This window comes from Ixodes scapularis, unplaced genomic scaffold (genome assembly GCF_016920785.2).
Source record: "Ixodes scapularis isolate PalLabHiFi unplaced genomic scaffold, ASM1692078v2 PGA_scaffold2__306_contigs__length_199485367, whole genome shotgun sequence".
Lineage (NCBI taxonomy): Eukaryota > Metazoa > Arthropoda > Arachnida > Ixodida > Ixodidae > Ixodes > Ixodes scapularis.
Window position 1 is genome coordinate 196,650,547 of NW_024609857.1, and position 23,285 is coordinate 196,673,831.

Consider the following 23,285-nt stretch of genomic DNA (forward strand, 5'->3'; position numbering starts at 1 on the left):
CGTTTTGGGGTCGACTTGACTCCTCCAGGGGGTGACTAAATGTAATGGGACAGCAAGAGCTTTGTTGAGATGTCGAAGCTCTCGCTGTCCTATTCCATTTGGTCCCCCCCCCCCCCCCCCCCCCCTGAAGGAGACACGTCGACCCCGAAATGTCGGGAACTGATTGTTTCTGAGCTTTTGGTTCGAGATTTCTTTGTTAGCAGTGTCCAGCATTACGTCTGACGGAACCCGAAATAAAAATTAAAGTTGCGTCCGACGTAACCCAATATGAAAGTTTAAGTTATGTCTGATGGAACCCGAAATAAAGGTTACGCCCTGTGCAATTTATGCAACCTAAGTTTTGCTTTATGACCGATACATGACGTAAATAGAAAACTATTGTGAATTATTACTGCGCTACGTTCGATGCAGCATTTGTAAATCGGTTAAAATCTGGACTCTATCCGTACCTCCAGCTTTTCTGAGGGGGCCGGGGTGTGTACCTCGCACAACGAGGCCGCTGAAGCTAGGCCTCGTTTAAAACAATTTTTTTTTTTATGAAAACACTTTTGGTTATATCCTTACCGCGTTTGTTACACCTGCTTGTAACCCTTGCTGGTTAAATTGGTTAAAATCGCGACCCTACCTGTACTTTCACGTTTCTTGAGGGGGCTGGAGTGTGTTCCTCGTGTGTCGGGGCTGCTGAGGCTGGGCGAGTTCGATGCTCGCCACGCTATTACTATAATTTTTTTCTTTTTTCGTCGTAGGCGTGAAAAGGCGCTCTCCCTCCGAGGCGAATGAGTGCGTAACGTATCTGGGTCTAAGAGCGAAATGAGAGCTCGTGTCCCTTAAAACTCCTCGGGAAAGAACGTAAACCACATTTTGGTTCATTACAGTTGCATTTCCTTCAGTGTAGTCGAAACGCAGCGAAACGCAGCCTTTACAGTGCTTCCATGCCCCGAGAAATTCGCGGACGGCGCTTCACGTCTCCTTCGGTAGGCTGACGTAAATGACACGTGATGACGTCGCATTCGATGCTCGCAGCGGATTCGCGGGTTTGTGAGGCTCGTGCCGAGTCGCCCACGGCGGCGGCGGCGGACCGCGGCCGGCAGTCGCCCCGAGTGGCTAGAGGGGTGCGGAGAGCGGTAGGTGAATGTTCGCGGGGAGTGACTTCTCCGGAGGATTCGTACAACTCTCAACGCCGATATGCTGTCCGTCCGGCGGTGACGGCTGTTCGCGCACGACCGCTCTGTTGTGGTCGTTATTGGTTGAGAAGGCCTAGACTTTTCAGTCGCGATATGTCAGTCGGCTGGCCTTCCCGAAAAGAACCAAAATCAAGAGGTAAGAACTTTTTTTTATGACGTCCCCATTCAGTTATGATTTATGTCGCAAGTGATGTACATTTTCACTTTATCAGAATCGTGCGATTGCCACGATCAACTGAGAGTCACTTTGTGTACTTCAGGTTGGTGCGAACCACACACTGAATAAACGTATACCTTCTATTGTAAACAGATTGCTTCCAGATCCGGATGTGTTCGAGGGACGAAGTACGTCGCTATCATTACCTAGTTTGAAATTTTCATGAAAGCTCGCAACTGTTACTTGGTGTCCTGCATTGAACATAATTATTGACTCTGCTTTTAGCCAATCTCCTATTTATACGTTTTAGCTCAAGACCTGGTCGGCTCGGCAAACAGTCTTATCGACTCCAGTTTGTGACCGCCTCCAGTGCTTCAACTTGGGCGGTCCCGAGCCTGAAGACAGCGCTAATCTGCAATCAAGGGACATGATGTTATCATTCTATGCGCAGGCCTTTGAAACATTAACTCGTTATCGTCTTCACTGTGTTGGGGTTGTGGAGGAAGAACGAAGTCCCGCTACAGTTTTCTCGGTGAGGACAGGAACAACATGCGTTCTTTCAATTGAGAACGTTTCCACTTGCGTCTATTTTCCAAATTTAGACGAATTTCATAATTGCAATATTAAAATGCGACCGCGCAATGTGAATAAAATCTCTTGGGTGCTTGTTTTGCACTTGACTGACCACCAGTTTTCGTTTCTACATTTCTTGTCGTGTCTCTATAGTCGTTCCTAAGTTTGGTTACTTCTCCTCCACTACTAAAATCCCTCTTTTGTACTCGAAAAGGTAAAGCTAAAAAAATATGTTACGTGAAGGGTCTGATTTTCCTCTACCCACTAAAAGAACGCATTAAAATGTGATGTTGCAAGCGTATTGTACATAAATAAAACGTAAAGAGGGCACCTAGCTTACTGATATTTCTGCGTCAATTATACATGCAGTTCTGTTATGTTGTTAAGCCGCGGCAGTTTTCTCTAGGACGACTCTGTCTTCAGATAAGAACGGCCGACCGTGTCCGGGGACAGTTTTTAATTTTGACCAGGAAAATGCATCTTGCTGTCTCAATGCCCAGAAAAACGGAGCCGGTCTTTGTTTTAGGAAAAAAACAAAGTTACCTTCAAGAAAACGAGTCAGAAACTCCTGGTCAATCTGAAGCGTTGTCTGTGGATTTAGCAAAATTGGCATTTCAGGCAGCTCTCCCCCAAAATGTGCTGTGGCTGCTGGCCCGTATCGGAATGGTTGACCGAAATTATTTATCACGACGTATCGACGTCGTTATTGTGAAATAAAAAATCGCACAGATGACGGCACATTGAGCCATATCTGCCAAAGTTTTAACTTTTTTTTTGTCCGCATTTATTCAAGCCCGTTTTCAAACTTTTCCAGCGTGTTGTCCTCTATTTAGCTATAAATATTGTTGTCCTGATTAGCAGGAAAAGTTTACGAGAAACGCTCAAATCGAGGTATTTTACTAAATATGCATACTTTTGCAAATCGATTAAAAAAATGCTACCTTCGATATTTTAACTCTTCCAAAATAACGCCAATGGCATCTATGAGCATGATGTGCAAAAATATTATTGCATTGTTTCTTTTTCTTATACATACCCGTAGTTGACAAGTTCATAATTTTTACAGCCCGTAAGAATGCCCCGGGGTGGTCAGATTGACAGCGCAGGGGTGGGCGATAGTTTCTAAGTGATAATATTTAGCAAGTTATTTTTGCTTTGAACAAGATTTAAAAAAAGTACGCATGAGCCGGAGCAATCGAGAGACACTAGCCTGTCGCACGCTTCGCAGGGTACGTTTTCAGTAGTCGGCGTGTAGCGCCTTTGTGTACGCCAACCAAAGGAGTCAAAAGAAGTGGTTCCGATAGCAGATATTTATCTCAGCGTGTAAGAGGATGGGGCTGCCGAGAACAATAATCTTCGGCACGTAATCACAAAAGAGAGATTATTGCGCTACAATAAATAGGACGTGGACGGGAAGGAATACACGAAGTTTCGGGCGGACGCCCATCTTCGTGTAAGAAACCAAAAATCGGTGAGTAACAAATGTATAGCCCCCTTTTTTTGTGACGTATACGACCCTTTCTTTGTTCCTCGACATGTTTCGTATCTCACTTGAAGAAGGACGTTCGCCCGAAACGTCGTATTTTCCTTCCCGTCCACGTTTTAGGCAGTGTAGCGGCATCTTTCGTGTTTTCGATTAATTGGTCACCCGGAGGATCACGTCACAAAAATGGGTGCGTTGATTGAAGGAAAAGGAGGAGAGGCGAAACCATTAGAGGGCACAACCTCTTCGGTTGCCATATATTATTAGAGAAGATACTCACATGCGACGTCATACATAGTGACAACCAAAAAAAGGGACTTGTAGCTGCGCTCCGATCAGTGATGACACCAGCCACGATTCCGCCCGCGCATACTACTCCCTTGGGAACATTCACGAGTGGCTTGAGGACGTTGCTCCTTTCTACGCACATTTTATGTAGGTCAGTGACGGCGGAGCAAGCTACTTCAAGAATAGGTGCCAACTTCATGAGCTCGCTAAGACCGAGTACCTGTCGGCCAAGTGGCTAGTTTCGCTACTAGGAGGCAAAAACGCCTGCGATGGGATTGGAGGCCTCGTCAAGCACCATGATGCAACTGTTTACAACCTTCGAGGGCCGGCTACATCAGATATGAAATGTGCATCAGATATGGTGGACGTCCTCAGCACCAAATTACCCAATGTGGCATTGATTCGCAAGGGCTGACTTTCAGGAGTTGAGTTGAAATGAAAACAACGGCCTGGGATTCCCTCCATCCCGTGCCTGGAATTCGATCCTGGCACTGCTGACAGTGTATACATGCGTCAACTCACTGCGACACGAATTGCTCGCAGCACGAACGATAGCGTCTACAAACAAGCCACTCGGGCAATAAAGGCTCCATTCCACCCAGGCCTGCTGGCAGGCTAGTGCGAAGCGGCTACAATGAGTCTAAGACAAAAATGGGATGAAAAGGGAGCATAAAAAGTCTCAAACAAACGAATATCTTTCTTCCTCTTCTTTTTTCATTTTTTGCGGTGTGCGGTGCGCGGCCCACCACGGCTGAGGCTCTATTGCCGCGCGAAGGGAATCCCGGACAAAAGCTCACCGGACAAAAGCTCACCGGACAGAAGCTCACCGGACAAAAGCTCACCGGACAAAAGCTCACCGGACAAAAGCTCACCCATTTTTTCACAGACCCGGACAAAAGCTCACCCATATTTTCACAGACCCGGACAAAAGCTCACCACGAGAAAATTTTATGTTGGTCTTAACGCGAGTGCGGACAACTTAGGTGCATGCGTGCGACACAAAAAGGCAACGATAAATTAAATCCGACAGGCGCATGGTTTGTTGATTTTAGTAGAAACAAGTTTATTTATCGATTGGTTAGAAGCGAATGCAGTCCCCCACTAGCTCCAGCAGTCTTGGTAGATCTCGATGTACATGCAAGCCCTCGCAAATATTTCTAAGACGATTCTGCAGGATCTGCGGCGGCACCCGCTTTACGGTGGGCTCACCTCTCCGGGCTTTTGTCAATGCCGTGGCAACGAGCGCCTGATTTTGCTGTAGGCATTCAATCAGCCCCAAGACGCTTGGATGGGCGTGGCCGACGGGCTTCTGGAACCCGGTACTCTATCTTTCGCAGGTGTTGCTCACCCGGTCTTTATCTTGAAGAGTGGTGTCGCACATATTCCTCCGTACCGGTGGAAACTCCGGTCGCCGTCGGCGCAGAGGCAGGCGAAGGGAAGAATTCGCTCTGGGTGCCGCCGCAGATGGAACAGAAGCATAACGGAAGCGGCCGTTGAAATACGTGCAATTAAAATAGTCCAGTAGGTAGCGATGTCACCGGTAGACTTTTCCCTGGTGGTCAGTTCTTGAGGAACAAGCTGTGGTGGAAGGAACCCGAGCCTATCTAAAATACCGCACAATTTTTTAAATTGGTCATCTGTCTTGTACTTTTCCAAAAGGCCGAACTCCCGTTCGTTCAAATTATTTAAAAAAAATACTCAACTCAATGGTGGATAAGGTACAAGCTCTCCTAAAAATGGTCCAATGTCCATCGCGTCCGCACTTTATTTCAGCCCGTGTTTCGCCCGGATAGTAAAAAAAGAGAAATCGAGGTGAGCTTTTGTCCGGGTCTGTCAAAAAACGGGTGAGCTTTTGTCCGGGTCTGTCAAAAAACGGGTGAGCTTTTGTCCGGTGAGCTTTTGTCCGGTGAGCTTTTGTCCGGTGAGCTTCTGTCCGGTGAGCTTTTGTCCGGTGAGCTTTTGTCCGGTTACCCGCGAAGGTGCCCCCGTTGTACGGCGCCCTATCCTCAATATCGTGTTAGAGCCCTATATCGTGTTACCTAAACGCCTGTTATCGGAGTCGCACCGATCGTTTCCCCTACGTGGCGTGCGCAGAGACGCTACACGCCAGCTATAGACCTTTTCCACAAGGGCGCCGCCATCTTGAATTGACGTCACTTCCAGTATGGGCGAAAACGTAACTTTGCCGTTGCCACGTCAATAGAAGACATTTAGGATAAAAGTTTAACCGTCACACATTCTCGTTTTGGCTCGCCTCTATTTTCTTACTAGTTACAGGTTGAAACGTTTTACTTTTTTTTTCGTCGCCCATACTGGAAGTGACGACAATTCAAGATGGTGGCGCCCTTGTGGAAAAGGTCTATAGAAAACGGGCCCCGCGAAGCGTGCGACAGGCTAGCGTCTCGTGATTGCTCCAGCTTCTGCGCATTTTTGTGACTCTTGGACTAATAATAAGCAAAAAAAAAAGACGTATCAAGAATCATCACTTCAAAAGTACCCTCCACCTCTGTGCTGTCAATCTGACCACCCGGGAGAAGTTTTACGCTGTGTGAAAATAATAAAATTGTCAACTAGGCGTACGCACAGGCCTCATTCGTGGCAACCACGGTAGCCTCCATTTGGCCAGATTTTCTTGCTTTGTAACTTTAAAGACACACAAATAATGCAACATGTTTTTGCACATCCTGTTAGTACATATCATTGGCGCTAACTTGGAAGATTTTGAAAAAAATCGAAGATGGCCTTTCTTTTTAAATTGATTTTCAAAATTATGCACATTTACGAAAATGCCTTTATTTGAGCGTTTTTCGTGAACTTTTCCCGCTAACAAGGACAACAATATTTGTAACGAAGATTAGCCAAATAGAGGACAACACGCAGACAAAGTTTGAAAATCCTGGCTTGAATAAATGCGGAGAGAAAAAGATAAAACTTAAGCTGTATGGCTTATTGTGCAGTCGTCTGTGCGATTTTTTATTTCAAAATAACGACGTCGATACTTCGTGATAAATAATTTGAGTCAATCCTTCCCATACTTACTTTGTCGGTAAGTATTTCTGGACCAGTAGTCACAGCACATTTTGGGGGAAAGTTCCTTGAAATGCCAATGCTGCGAAATCTGCAAACAACGCTTCAGATTGACCAGGTGTTTCTGACTTTTTTTTTTTGTTGAAAGCAACCCCCCCCCCCCCCCCCAAAAAAAAAAAAGAAAAAGAAAACAACAAAAACAACGACCGGTTCCGTTTTCCTGGGCATTGTGGCAGCAAGACGCATTTTTCTAGTCAAAATTAAAAATGGTCACCGGATATGGTCGACCGTTCTTATCTGAGAACACCAGATGCCCCTTCCGAATTGTGCAAAGTATATCGAAGCGCGTAGATTAAACAAAATAAATAATGTCTTTGTTGTTTGCTATAATTGTTCACGAGGCCTATTATTATTTGCTCTTTTCGTGTTTCTTTTTAATATGTAGCAATGCGTTCGAAGAAAGGGTGATTTTGTTTTGGTTGGTGAATCTCATTTGTGCTGACATACATGATGATGAGCTGCGATATTGAACTGCGGAAATGAAAAAAAAAAAATTCTTATTGCACAAAAACTCCGTTCGCGAGATTATGAATTTCCCGAACAAATTACACATGGGGAATTAAATCCCTATGTATCGATTTAAGTTACGTGTGGGCGAACGAGTTTTTTTTTTATTTAGCACGACATACTTCTATCTAATTTTCCGGCATTTATACGTTCGGCATTAGTCATTTGATCACTTGGTGTTTTGAAGTTCACGCCTCTGTATTGTTCCAAACTAACATCCACAAGGTGGCTCGTAAAGTAAAAAAAAAAAGAGTAGCAAAACACACCTAAAATGCCTTCCGAAGTCATTATCTTGTGTAAGTACTAGGATGTTTTGTGAATTTTGGGGCTAAACATAGGGAGATAAAGGTTATCACTTTGACATAATGTCAGTGTTAGTGTTATTCGGAAAAGAGTCAAAGTACAGGCTAGCTGGTGGAAGTCAACCATTTCGTCGTTTACCCTGAGACTGGGGGGGTTTTTGAAGAGCAGAAGTAACAGAAACAGACAGGTCTCAAACTCAGCTACACGTTTATTTCAACAACTTCCTCTTATATAGTTCGTTCTCGTCGTCAACAACCAATCAAATACGACTTGTCCTTTGCACCGTGACTTTACAGGTTCCACTCTATCACAAAAGAAGCGAACACTCCCAACGTTTCCAAGTGAAAAGGTTCTAGCAGAAGATATGCCTCACAAAGCTTCAAGCAACTCTTTTGTGTCCTCACAATAAACAGGACAACAGTCCACAACAACATCCCACTCAAAACTGGTCACCTCCAAAATTGTAGAAAACAGACAATACACCACAGACAATACACACCAAAGAAGCCTTTCAGGATGATGAAAAAAAAGAAAAAAAAACACTTAAAACTGTAAAAATTGCTTGCAGCGGTTCCCTATTTGCATGGAAGGTTGACTAATGCAATTTCCCAACGATCTAATCCTAATTGTTTCTCTTACCACCCTTTTAACATCGTTGCTTTCCTTAACAACTACATCCGTTCCAGACCAATCCGTTGTGCAGTTTCTACACTCCTCCAGATGCTTAGCCAACTCCGAATTTGCTGCATTATTTTTAACATTCCTTTTGTGTTCTGTTAAACGATCGTTCAAACACCGAGAGGTTTGGCCTACATACTTAAAACCACACGCCAAAGGAACCTCATACACCACTCCTACGCTACACGGCACCGACTTTTCTCTATGCGCCTTCTGACAGCCCCTCTGAACTGTTTCAAAAGGTGTCAATCTATCTAACCTAAAATCCGTGCTGAATACGACATCCACGCCATATTTTTTTGCACATGCTCTAAGATTGTGGGACACCTCGTGAAAATACGGAACCACAGCGTACCTATTCCTGATTTCTTGCGTCTTCCCCTTTTTCTCCCTGCACTGTAGGGCAATCTGCCTTTTGATGTATTCTTCCCCATATCCTGCCATTACCAGTCTTTCCCACTGGTTTTTTAGTGCCTCCGGTCCGAAATGCATGCATGATCTCACCAAAGCATTACTAATCAAAGATCTGACTACCCCGGCTTTTACATTTTTCGAGTGACAGCTACTCTTTGACAGAACCGGTTTTGGGTTTTCCTTCCCATACTCCCAACGAAGACCTCGTTCCAAATGTAAACGCAGGTCGAGAAATTGCAGGACCTCGCCCCTTGGCCTCTCTAACGTGAATCTCAACTCTGGCGCCGCTGACCTTACTAATTGTTCTAAAACTTGGTCCAATCCTTCCTGAACAGAGCAAACTAAAATATCATCCACAAATCTTTTCACAAAACACTTTGAAGACAACTATTCTGCCTTGTCATACACTTGCTGGTCCACCGTGTTTAAGTACATTTCCGCTAACAAAGGCGCTACAGACGAACCTATACATACTCCCTCTTTTTGCACAAAATTGCGACCTTCGTATTCCAATACCGCAGCAGCAAATTCGGAGTTGGCTAAGCATCTGGAGGAGTGTAGAAACTGCACAACGGATTGGTCTGGAACGGATGTGGTTGTTAAGGAAAGCAACGATGTTAAAAGGGTGGTAAGAGAAACAGTTAGGATTAGATCGTTGGGAAATTGCATTAGTCAACCTTCCATGCAAATAGGGAACCGCTGCAAACAATTTTACAGTTTTAAGTGTTTTTTTTTTGTTTTTTTAGTCATCCTGAAAGGCTTCTTTGGTGTGTATTGTCTGTGGTGTATTGTCTGTTTTCTACAATTTTGGAGGTGACCAGTTTTGAGTGGGATATTGTTGTGGGCTGTTGTCCTGTTTATTGTGAGGACACAAAAGAGTTGCTTGAAGCTTTGTGTGGCATATCTTCTGCTAGAACCTTTTCACTTGGAAACGTTGGGAGTGTCCGCTTCTTTTGTGATAGAGTGGAACCTGTAAAGTCACGGTGCAAAAGACAAGTCGTATTTGATTGGTTGTTGACGACGAGAACGAACTATATAAGAGGAGGTTGTTGAAATAAACGTGTAGCTGAGTTTGAGACCTGTCTGTTTCTGTTACTTCTGCTCTTCAAAAACCCCCCCAGTCTCAGGGTAAACGATGAAATAGTGTTATCCAATCACCTCATCTTGCGAGACGTTTGCTTTTAGAATCTCAATAATTGGCATACTTTTCTAGCAACACACGGAGCACACGCATACCTCAAACGAGCGGGGGCAAATGTAAAAAAAGAAAAAAAGCAAAAAAAAAAAAAAACGTGCGAGCAAAAAAAGAAGAAAAAAAAAACGCGGCACGGGTTAGTTAGCATTACCTGCACTGTGTCGCCCGTTGGCGATGACATAAAACGCCGACAGTCCAAATGGACACAGATGTGCGCATTTCAATGCCGCTCTTACCTCCGCGGATTCCCGTTTTGTCGCGGAGGCATGCGGTTTAGAAGAGCTCCTTTTAGCGAACGCCGTTTTATCGATATCAGTTTATCCAATCGCAGTTTAGAGAAAATGACGGCAGCCGGCGTGCCGTTTCCGATATCCCCCTGGTTCATTAAAACCTAGATTGCCGAACCCTTGGCGGTGAACTATTGGTAGTGCACGCTCAAGCTTGAGGTTATCATAAATTTTCCCCCAGCGACAGTGAGGGGCGACCGCGCCAAGCGCGGTCTGATTGGAAGCCTAGCTTGCCGCCGCCTACAAACAGCAGTTCTCAAACGGAGGCCTCGATAAAACGTGCACCTCTCGCTAAACCGTGCTTCGATAAACCGTACCCCTTTCGCTAAGATGAGCCTCGATATAACGGCGTTCGATTAGCCGTAGTAAAGACGCTTTGTCGCTGTTAGTACAAAACCGACCGCTTTCGCGTAGCCAGGGGTTTCCCCAGGATTCTAATCAAGGAGGGGTGTCCCAATGGCTCAAGGGGGGGGGGGGGGGGGGGGAGGTGATGCGAGGCGAGGCTATATAAAATACAAAACTGTTTCTTTTTTAGTCCACTAGCTAAATTACAGACGTCTATTAACCAAATGCTCATACCTGTAAGGTATGTTTCCCTTTCTCTATATATACACCTGAGAGGTGGTGTTTTCTACTCAATCTGAAAAAAATAATTTTTTTTATTATTATTTTTTTTTTTAGATTTAAGGGGGGGGGGTGTCCAGGAAAACTAGGGGGGGTCTCAACCCCCCCTAGGGGGGTCTAGGGAAATCCCTGCGCGTAGCAAAATATTTTACTTTGTATATTTCACTTTTTTTCTGCCAACTGGTTAACTTGATCGGTTCATTGAGTGTGAAGTCTCGCGAGTCTGTAAGTTGCCAAGCCCATTCTTTTGCGGGTGCAAATGCCGCGATCGGCAGGTTACGCGAATTTGGTTTCGCCTTCCTCCCCTCCAACTTGGGGTGAACTCGTCCGTCCGGGGCTCGCTCTTCGACAGAGACGTCTGCGCTCAAGTTCAACCAGTTCAACTTCAAAGCCTCCTGCCTCCTTTTTCTCAGTTGGAGACGTGCGCGCCTGTCTCCTTTTGTTTCCCTTCAGTTTCAGTGCCCGCAAAGTCTGTCTGGACCAGGGTGTAAGATAGACAGGTGGGGAGACGGCCCATAGAAGCCTACCGCAGCGCCGTGACCGGATTGTGTACTCGTCTGCTTGCGGGTACCCCCGAATTGCGACAGATGGCGCTGCGGCGAGAGGAAAAAAAGTCGGAATCGGATTTGCATGGAACTTTATGGGAGAGTGCGCAAAATAAACCGAGAGCACGACAGTCCATCATTAAAAAATGCACGAGAAACCATCTCCGTCTGTTTAGCCGGTCGCCACCGGTCGCCCACCCGGAGTGAGGGTTCGCGGTGCTCCACATAGATGGCGCCACAGAAAAAGAGAAAACCGAGGGGTACACAATCCGGTCGCTCATTTGGCTCTCGTTTCCCCACCTGTCTATCTTACACCCTGGTCTGGACGGAGCTGGCGGCACCGGGCACCGGACAGCGTTGGGCACAAAGTAAGAACAAAAGGAAAGACCTCGCGCGGAGTTTGCACGGGTTCTGGCTCTTTCGTTTGTTTTGGGTTAGTTTTTGTTTGGTGTTAGTTTTCACGGTGGCATTCCGCAGCATTCTTGAATGCTAGATATCAAAACAAGTAAAACACGTACAAATAAGCGCTCCGCCACAATTTTCTCCTCCGGTGAAGACCATCTGCACGTTCCGTAAAAATGACTTTAGGAGCTACTTTTCGGTAGTCTATAGTGGCCTGCACTTCAAACACGGACTGCATGTTTGAGGCAAAAATAAGTCAAGCTAGCCGTTTCTCACTCAGCCCATGCTGGGTCAGTTCCTTGTGTGCGTTTGTGGTGTATTGCTTTTAAAAGACGTGCTCTAGCGTTCGTCTTTGGTATACAGAGAAGTGAGATTTAGAAGATTTCACTGAGGTCCGGACGAAGATGAAAGGCGCAATCTTCGGGAGCAGCCAAGTGAAATGGCTTTGCCGCGACCGTTTGTTTTTAGATGAGTGCATACAAGTGTGCACCTTTAGCTTCTCGGGAGCGACGGTGCAGGCTCTCAAGGAGAACATTGACGGGTTGCCTCTCAAAAAGTTCGATTTTGCGGTAGTCTACGTAGGCGGAAACAACCTGCAAAATGGCGACAGGGGGTCAGCCTTGGTCAAAGAAGAAGAGCTTACAACACCCCAGCATAGTTGTAAGCTATGGAGAAGAATATGCTGATTCTCGGAGGAGTGTAGTTTAGGGAAGCTCGTTTTAGCGAACACCGCTTTCGGGACAACAGCAGATCGGATCGCCGTTTAGAAAAAATGGCGACCGCCCGCTTGCTAACCAACCCTTGGCGATCCACGCTCGAGCTTATATTAAACTTTTCCCGAGCGATAGCGAGAGATGCCCGCACGAAGCGCGGTCTGTTTGGAAGCCTAGCTTGCCACCGCCTACAAGCAGCATTTCTCAAACGGAGGCCTCGATAAAATGTATCCATTTTCGCTAAACCGTGCTTGGATATACCGCACCCCTTTCGTTGAAACGAACCTGGATAAAACCGCTTTCGATAACCGTAGTAAACCCGTCTTTTTTTTGACACCTTCAATAGTTGTTTGAAGCAAACATCAAAGTCCGTTGTGCAACACGAAAATCATGCAACTATCTCAAGGTCTTGTTATTTTAGTTTTATACTAGATCCCAAACAAAAATATGACATCTACATCTTTCGGCTAAATCTCATACTTTCGTGTTCTTTTCACCTAGAAATGCTATCACATATTTTCCGATGATTCAATAAGTGTGCGCGTATTTGCAAAGCACAGCTAGCATCTGGACTTTGCTTTTCGGGACCTGCTCCTATGGCTCAGGCAAAGAGTACATTTTGTGTTCTGTTACATGCTCGTACCGCAACTCCGGAAGAAGGCAGTTGAGCCCGAAGTACAGTTATTCAACAGGGCACTACCACGTGCAATAGAGTGCACAAAGGAGCGGAACTTGGTCGTCTTGACTGTGGACGTAAGTTTGTATCTTTCTGAGTTGCCCTTTCCCATAAAATCGCTCGTCTCTTGCAAATGCAAGGTCGTTAGATGTTCTAAGCAGTTAATTAGAAGAGGAAAACTATCATATGGCATACTAACTCTATCACATGACCTACCATAACACTATTGAGAGGAGTTTACGCGTAAATTTGTTCAGTCTACCGAAATTGTGCCTACTTTTTGACACATTATATTCTAGAGCATAGCGGCATTGATTTTCGCAAATGGAAAAGTACATTTGCAGGAGCCAGGAAAAGCAGGAACAATATTTTGATAATCTTAATGACTTATTTGGGTCCTCAACATTCGTATTATTACAGCGCTGAAAATAAAAGCCAGGAACACAAGAACTTTCGTTCTGTCTCGGACAGCGCGCACCTCGATAGAAATTTAATGGGACCCGGAATAGGGGTAGCCACCCATCGTTCTCCCTTTCTATTTTTCCTTTATTAGACTTAATATAGATGTTTTTAACAACAGCAACAAACAAGTATGTTATGCCGGTCTACCTGCCGGCTACTATGAACGTGTACTGTCCTCTCCTCACTCGCTTATCCCCCAATGTACAGCCTTTTATTTCGCCTATTGTAGGACAAAGGCGGGCGCGTGCGCTAAAACCGGAAGCCGTGACTAATTTGCTTCCACGCGGTTTAAAGTTGCGTTGCAGCGATTTTAAGTTCGAATTTCGGGCACTTTGCACAACCATACTGACACAAGTGTCACGCAAGTATTCTCATGCGGAACGCCATGAGCTACAAGTTTAATCGTCGCTGCGTAATTACGTGACCCCACGCAACAAGGTCACGTGATCATGTGACCACCATAGGCGCGCTATTCGCAGTTTGGTCACGTAATGGGCGGGATCCAACTGACCATGTTCACATGACCGCCACGGGACAGGGTCACGTGGTGATGTGACCACCAAAGGTGCGCTTTTTCCAGCGTGGTCACGTGGTGCACAGGACCCCACGGACAATGGACCACCGATCACTTATTAGAGCGCGACGAGCACGAATACGCAAGGTCTGTGGAGGGTTGCCACCTGTCTTGTACACGTTACTAAAATAAAGTAATCGGTTAGATTACTTGATCATTCGACGGCAAAAGTAATTGGACATTACTTAAAGAAGTAATCGTTACTTTTCTGATTACTTTATTGTGTGAAGACACATCGTTAGCGCTCATAATAATGAACTACTTCCAACCTATATTTCACATTTGCACAAGTATTGAAAAAGAAAAACTGGCTTTCTCTTCGTGGTCGTTGCACCTTCACAATGCGGACACAAGCACAGAATTCGTTTGAAGACGTTTCATGATTTGGGCGTTCGCCAGTGTGTGTGTGTGTGTTGGGGGGGGGGGGGAGAGGAGGGGGTTCTAGATCTTGTTAAGCTTGAGCAAGGCTTGTCGCTCAAAGTTTGCGTCGCTCATTTTATTATTCACATGTAGATGAGCTCGCATGTTATACAAAAGCGCTGCAGCTCCAGGATTTGAATCGGATCATGTGTAGTATCCATTAGCGGAAGAGATCACCCCGACCACTTCTCAACTCGAAACATTGCTTGTCACCAAGACCACGTAGGGGAAATGGGGAAGTATTTCTACTGCCTTTGTTATTTTTTGCATCCGCCTTAGGCGTTCTTCGGTTCTGGTTCTCCTACGGGCTGCGAGTAAAACCCTAAGCAGGATTTTTTTTTTTATTTCTGTATGTGTGTGCGTGAGGGAGCTAGTTTGAACGAAGGACTCACAAAGCTACATTCAGTTTCCTCAAACTTCGCCCTGAATGGCCTTTGTCACGGACTGTGGCTCCCCAGGGGCTTCCCACACCCGGTCCCAGCTGGAAAAAAAAAAAAAAGACGGACATTCCACAGAAACTGTACATAGAAAGAGATTGACCTCGTTTCCTACAGCTCCGCAAAAATCTTTCTTTTTTCCGTTCGAAAAGAAAAAAAGCAAATTTTATTTTTGTCATTTCATAAAAAAAAAAAAGGCGCGTGCCCCGGGGGGGGGGGGGGGGGGGGGGGGGGAGGGGGGGGGGGTCCCGTGGACAAATTGTAACGGCTACAAGTAATTTTATTACTTCAAAAAGTCATCAGATTACTCTTGTGATTACTGCCTAATAAAAGTAATCAACTGATTGCAAAATTACTCCAAAAAGTAATCGATTACAAGTAATTCGATTACTTGTAATGCGTACAGTACAAGTCTGGTTGCGACACGCTTTCCGCCCATAATGAACCTCAAGTATTCATTCAGAACAGTATTCGGTGAAAGTAGCAAAATCGTTGCATGGCCCCTCTAATGAAACAGCATTAACCATGATCATAATAAGCCGTTCAATCTTGCGGTACTCTGAGTTGAATAGGCCTGCTCTGTTCAAATACATCCACTAAATGTCTCTTCGTTTTCAGCACAAATTCCTCGACCCAGGGCCGGCCTTAGAGCAGCAAGCGCCCTGGGCAAACTGTAGCCGTGGCGCCCCCCCTGCCCCCTTACACACACATACTATTCTCGCACCAAACATCATGTTGTAAGCAAACATGCCACAGTGATCCAGCGCGAATGGTCGCGATTTTGTCGTTGTCAGTCGAAAACCACGTCCTAAAAATGAACGACGTTCGCGAGCATTGAGAGCTTTGTCGGCACCGTGTTCAAAGTTCAAGAATCATTTATTTCTTAGATTAACCAAACTTCAGCTGTGGGTCTCCCATAGCAAGCTAACGTCTAATGGACAAAGAAAACAAAAGCACAAGTTAACCATGTCAAATACCGTAGAAGGCAACCTTCCGAGCCTTCAACAACGCAAATTGCGCTACGTCTTGCGACATATCCGGGCTAGACGCTATCTTGTTTTCAATGGACGAAATTGCCAATGACGATATCCTGTCATCTACCATGGTTGATCTTAGGTATGACGTAATAAGCTTTAATTTTAGAAACTCCTCTCAGCGGTGGCCATTGACATTAGCAAAGGGAGGAGGATCCTCAATGACACCAGACTTGTACGTAACGCGTTACAAGTAATTGATTACTTGTAATCAATTACAGTTAAGTGTAATTTTGTAACGCTTCAATTACATTTGGCAAGTTGTAACGCTCGGAGTAATTCAATTACTTTTTTCTGTAATCAATTACAAAATCAATTACACAATTACCAATTACATTTTTCATTCCACAATTTTTTTTTTTCTCACAAGAATCAACATAGTCACTCAGCCATGGAGCAAAAATGATTGACATTTTTTTAACATCTAAAAAAAATAAAACTAGGATTAGTCGGCAAATCCTTTTTTCTTTTGCGCCACGCTCTTCTACAAGCGCGCCACCAGCCTTGGCTGGGGAGTTCCGGATCTCGTTGCAGATTGCTGATAAAGTCGACGGGAAGCGGGAACTCGCTATTGACTTTTTAGTGGGCTTTGTTCCTTAGGTCGACGCGTCAGCTACACGACAAGGCCCGGGTCTGAAAACAAAAAAGGCAACAATAACCAAACAAAATTGTGTACGCAATATTTTACTGTGTATTTGTGTATTTCTGTCATCGCAATAAGAAGTAACGTGAAAGTAACTTGAAAAGTAATGAATTACTTTGCAGTAATTGTTCAATTACTTCTGGGAGGCAGTAATCAGTAACGGTAATCGGTTACTTTTTTGACTGTAGTAATTGTAATTGTAATCAGTTACTTTTTTTCAGTAACGTGTACAAGTCTGAATGACACCCACGTATGAGGGAATTTGTCACATAGATGGTTGTCCAGAATGAACTGGAGGACGTCCTGGCGAGCACTGCATCCAGTGGGCAGCAGGCTGCATAGTTAGATCAGCTCCTCGCAGAGATCTGTACCGTCGATGTCTGCACTTTCTAGGTGTCTCAGTCTCTCAGTGCATGGTCAAGGCATTGGCAAAGTTTAAGAAGTTCCGCTTTGTCGGGAAGTCGGGTGAGGCCGTAAAGGAACCCCCAGAAGCTCACGTGCTGCTCCATCTGCGTGAAGCGTTCTTCAATCGATATCTCACGGTGTCAATCATCTCGTAGAAGAACTCTCGCTTGAATTTTGTCTCGACATCATCAACCTCGTCTTGGCACATATAACAGAACTGGCGCTTTTTCCGCCGCAGTCGAGGGGCCGGTTTCATCACACTGTCAATACCCATGCTCTCGGGAAGACCGTTCGCAGTTGCCATTTGCAGTTTCGTACCCGACACCGCGATAATTGTCGATGCAATCGCTGCATGCTTTCATCAGCTGGGTGGTTGCTACGATGTCATTGCATTGTAAGCGAGAACATATCATGTTCTCGCTTACAACATTAACTTGTAAAAAGAATGTCGTAGCACAGAACAATGTGAACGAGAAACTGAACTGCAAGAGTTACAGCTTCATGTCGGACACCATGTTTGCCTGCTGTGATTCGGCCATTCTTGCGCAACATTATAAATTTAGATGTTTTTTGCGGTTTTCGGGATTTTTGCGGCGGGTTTCTGAATTTTGAGTTCGCAACACTGATCGGCATTGCAAGTCCGCAGTCGTCGCTGGTCACTTACACACAAAAAAGAAAGAGCTACGGATCGAAAGCTCTTTACACATATTATTTTCAGTCAGGTTGAAGCCTCTGGGCACAGAGACTCACCGGATGCTGAGGGGACATTGGTTCGTTTAGCTTACTGCTAGAGACTCCACAGCGAGCGTTGCCCAAAGCGCAGCTCGAATGTCGGGAGGAATCGGGTTCATTTTACCCCCGGTCAGACCTCCTGAGCGAAGTCATTCTTCGACTCAGAATAACTTGGCAAAGGGTGAAGCCTACGTTTTCTGCGAGCCAATCAGAGATTCTGAGCGAAGCACGTGATAACTAAGAGCAAAAATCCGTTCCAATAGTATTTTGTCCCGTGACTCGCTCCGACACACTGATTTGCTCGCCGATGGGTTTGGCGCCACCGTTTGGTAAGTTGCGCTAAGAGTGCGGCATGCTGGCTCCATCGCTTTTTGCCAGTCAGGTTTTGCTCCGCTCGTAATTTGAGAGCTGTGCGGAGGTGATCGCTTGCCTAGTCGTTCATGATTCATTCAATGGCGCTTTGAATCTCACGGAGGAGAGGTTCTTTATAGTAAAACAACATCCGCAGGTGGCTGCGGGTTGATGGACGCCAATTATAACAAGAACTTAGTCGTTGGTTTTGCGACCGAAATGCCAAACGGCGAGTGCCACCACCTTTTTCTACATGTAAGGGGGGGGGGGGGGGGGGGGGAGGGCCTTCGTGATGCGGTCGTTTTTAGTTTTTGATTTTATCCCCTCGAGGTTTGAGCCCTGCATGACCTGGCAGCCCTTTCAGCGCCCCCTTATGAATGGCGCCCTGTGCAACTGCATAGGTCGCCCACTCCAAATGCCGGCCCTCACTTGACCGAGAGAAAAAATGCGAAAAAAGGCCTGCTGGCGGCGGACAAGTGTCACGTATCGGGTGGCCCCGGTACAGCGATCTTTATTTATTTATTTCACTCGAGAGCAACAACAGCACCTGGAAGTTTATTCCAAGAATCTATAGCCTGCACAAAAAAGGATTGTTTAAATATAATTATACGGGCGTGAATGGGTTCGAGCACTTTCGGGTGATGTAAGCGCTCTGAACGGTGGCTTTTGGGTGTTACATATTTAGAGCTGTCGATTTTGAGAAGGTGATTATAAATTTGAAAAAATAATTTCAGGCGTTGACATATTCTCCTTTTTTTCAAGGGCTGCATGTCTGCCTACTTTTTTAGCTCCGTCACAGACGTCGTAGTCCTGAAATCAGAAAATATCGTACGCACCGCAAGTCACTGAACCTTTTCAAGCTCATTAGAAAGCGTGGCCTGCCAAGGATCCCACACCTCGGAAGCATACTCCAGTGTTGGTCTTACAAGAGCTTTGTAGGCAACAAGCTTAACCGAGGGAGGTGTCCTATACAACTTCCTTCGTAAATACCAAAGTTTTTTAGCTGCCTTTTTTGTTACATAATCCACATGTTTGTTCCATTTCAGATCGCTAATAATAACCACACCCAAGTATTTATAGCTGTCAACTTTAGTAAGCCTGACATAATCAAGCTCGTAGTCAAAGTAAAATATATTTTTTTTATTCGTGAAGTGCATGTATTGCGTTTTCTGGGTGTTTATTTTCATATTCTTTTCACTACACCATGACGAGATGCGATATAAAATATCATTTACTTCTATCTGATTGTTTACTGACGAAATGGGAGCATATATAATACAATCATCGGCAAACATTCTTACTTTCACGCGCCCGTTACTACAGATAGAAAACACACTATTAACGTATATTAAGAAAAGCAAGGGACCCAACACGGAGCCCTGTGGAACCCCTGAGTACACGTCCAACAATTCCGAAAAGGTGCCATTTACATCGACGAACTGCCGGCGATTTCTGAGATATGCGCTAATCCATCTTATAATCCACGAAGGAACACCGTAGTCAATTAAAACATTAGTTAGTTTAAAATGTGCTACTCGATCGAACGCTTTAGACAGATCTATAAAAATGGCATCCACTTGCAGGCGATTATTAACATAACCAGAAATCTCATGATAGCATTCCAGTAGTTGGGTTGTTGTTGAATACCCTTTCCGAAAACCATGCTGATTGGAACTTAGGATGCCCTTATCCTCCATAAAAGAAACTAGCTGTTTATTCACAATGTGCTCTAGTAGCTTACACGACGTACAGGTCAAAGAAATGGGGCGACAATTATCAACTGAATCACCCTTCCCACTCTTTTTCACGGGCGCAACTCTTGCCAATAACCAATCGTCCGGTTAAACAGAGTCTCGGAGTGAAATGAAGAATATAATTGTTAAGTATTTTGCAACCCATTCAGCGTATCTTCTTAGAAATTCATTTGGTACAGTATCTGGTCCTGGCGATTTCCTAGTATTAATTGATAACAATAAGGATACGATACCTTGTTCCGATACAAAACCACTCACATCAGAGCCTTCATCGTTGGGGATGCTGCTGAATTCAGTTGAATCTATTGTAAACACAGACTGAAAATATTGATTGAATTGAGACGACATTATGGCCCTGTCGTGCACAACGTTGTTATTAACACGTAACTGACTTATCTTAGTCCGTGACGGAGTAAGATAACGCCAAAACCTTTCAGGGGATGATGAAATGAATTCTGGCAATGACTTTGTAAAATAGGTTTCCTTGGCTAGCTTTATCAATGTTTTTAACTTGTCACTCTGCTCACAGACAGCAGGAGAATGATGCTTTCGAAGCCTCTTTACTTTACGTTTTGCCTGGAAAATTTCTCTTGTAATCCATGGATTGTGGCGTTTTGTCGTTTTAGTTTTCTTCGGTATAAAGTTTAAGATGCAGTGCTCAGTGATACTTTTAAAATTCAACCACATTTCATTTACACCACTGTGATCTTCAAACCCATCTAGATGCTCTTCTAGATAATCAATAACAGACTCGTCATTAGCCCTTTCGTAGTCATAATACTGTTTTACTTGAGCTGAATCTTTTTGGCAAACATTCATATCGCACTTAAAAAACACCGGTTTGTGATCAGATATTCCTTCATGCACAGTAACGCTACAATGATCGAAATGATTGCTAACGAACAAGAGATCGAGCAAGCTGCTTGATGTTTCAGTAATTCGCGTAGGTTCTTCAACTGTTCGACGAAGACAACGACCAAATGCAATGTCTACGAGCACTTCAGATAGTTTAGTTCCTGGACAAGCCACGCCCTCATCCGACCAGCTTACGTCGGGTGCATTAAAATCTCCTCCGATAACTATTCTACTACACTTGTTAGTATTAGCTAGCAAATATTCTAGGATTTGTTTTAAGTCATCCGGCGGCAAGCCGGGTTTTCTGTATACAGTTCCAAGTGTTAGCCATGTTCCAAAAAAATTTATTTGACACCAAACACTTTCGAAATCTTCGATTGATTTCATAGAATGGTACACAATATTTTCTTCAACGGCAATAGCGACTCCCCCCCCCCGCTAGAACTCCTGTCCCTTCGTATTAACTTGTAGTTTGGGGGTACCACTTCCGAGTCTTGAATATCCCCATGTAACCAGGTTTCAGTAATCATTATGACGTGTGGGTCGTAGGAAAAAATAACAGCTTCAATTTGTTCAGCTTTATTGGCAGCGCTCCTTGCATTGAGGCATATCAGTCTCAACTCCTTTTGTTCCGGCAAGGGCCGTCATGCTGTGGAACGAGTCTGCAGACGTCTTCCCTGCTGGCTTTCCGAACCCAGCTTAACCTTATCATTTTTGTCGAAATCCCAAACGTAGAGCTCCTTGTTTATTTTTAGTTTATCGTAGGATAGTGAAACTCTCTCCCCGTTATTTCTATTTGAGAGTGAGCTTTTCCAGAGAAGCCCTCTGACAGAGCGCACATGTAAAGAAAAATCTTCCCCTATTGAGATACGAGTGCCCTTTAGTTTTCTTCCATTTTGTAGTATAAGTTGCTTTTCACGATAATCCACGAGTTTTAATATCACAGGACGCTGCGAGTTAATTTTTGGCCTCCCCAGGCGATGGACTCGTTCCATACTAGTTATTGTGAGCCCCAACTTATCCTCGAATACTTCTTTTAGTACCGATCATTAAGGATATGCGGATTTCCGTTTGCGTTTTTGTTTAAACCATATATAATTAGGTTGTTTCTGCGTTCCCTGTTTTCTAGATCGTCGATCTTTTGTTCAAGGGCGTGCACATGATTTTGAAGTGCTTCAACCTTCGCTTATAACCGAGATTCGGTCGCGGTAACCTTGGAGGTCAAAGTTTCTATATTTTCTTCTAAGCCATTCGTCCGTTTTAAGAGAGTGTCAACATTCTCACTTATTTTGAGCAAAATTTCATGATCAGTCGGTCCCGGGTTTGCCTCGACATCCCCGCAAACCAAAAGACTAAGCACGCATGCACAGTCACTCAGCAAAACAAGAAAGCACCTTGGGCTCGGCACAACTATCAGGAATATAACGCTAGTTTTAAACAATTTGGATACTGGTCTCCAACTAACCTGGTACAGAAGGACGGGTGGTTTAGCCATTCTCTCTTGGAAGCAAGTGCCGAGCCCACTGTCGTATCGGCGAGTGGAGTGCTCCTTTATAGGCAGCGCCTGCAGCGCCGTTGACGAGGAACTTCCGTATGAGGGTGACGGTTGCAGAACTGGCAAGTGCTGTTGCCCCGTGGCCGTAATCGTGTCGTAGATATGGCTGGTGGTGATAGTTCCGTGGGCAGCCCCGATGACGTGGTCTTCTTCGGATGGGCCGTGCTCGGTACAGATCAGCAGCATTGTCAGCACCTGGTACAGAAGGACGGGTGGTTTAGCCATTCTCTCTTGGAAGCAAGTGCCGAGCCCACTGTCGTATCCGCGAGTGGAGTGCTCCTTTATAGGCAGCGCCTGCAGCGCCGTTGACGAGGAACTTCCGTATGAGGGTGACGGTTGCAGAACTGGCAAGTGCTGTTGCCCCGTGGCCGTAATCGTGTCGTAGATATGGCTGGTGGTGATAGTTTCGTGGGCAGCCCCGATGACGTGGTCTTCTTCGGATGGGCCGTGCTCGGTAAAGATCAGCAGCATGGTCAGCACCTGGTACAGAAGGACGGGTGGTTTAGCCATTCTCTCTTGGAAGCAAGTGCCGAGCCCACTCGGCACTTGCTTCCAAGAGAGAATGGCTAAACCACCCGTCCTTCTGTACCAGGTGCTGACCATGCTGCTGATCTGTACCGAGCACGGCCCATCCGAAGAAGACCGAGCCCACTCGGCTGGTATCCTGGTGGGCGCCGTGAAAGTCGGTTTTGGGCTATGGGTGACGAAGCGGCCTGGCGTTGTGTGACGCCCACGGATTCACAGTTGCAAAAGTTATGGGGCTAAAGGCCACACGACTGGAGTTTGCCAAAATTTCCGAAAATGAAAATGCAGGCCTCAGTGAAGTCTGCTGGCTGGTCGAGATTTTTAATTTTTAAGTATTGTTCAGGTTCTTTTTTTTTTTTTTCCTCGCACAACTTTCTGCGCGTCTGCTTTTCCTAGAGTAGAGGATCAATCTCTGTAATCTG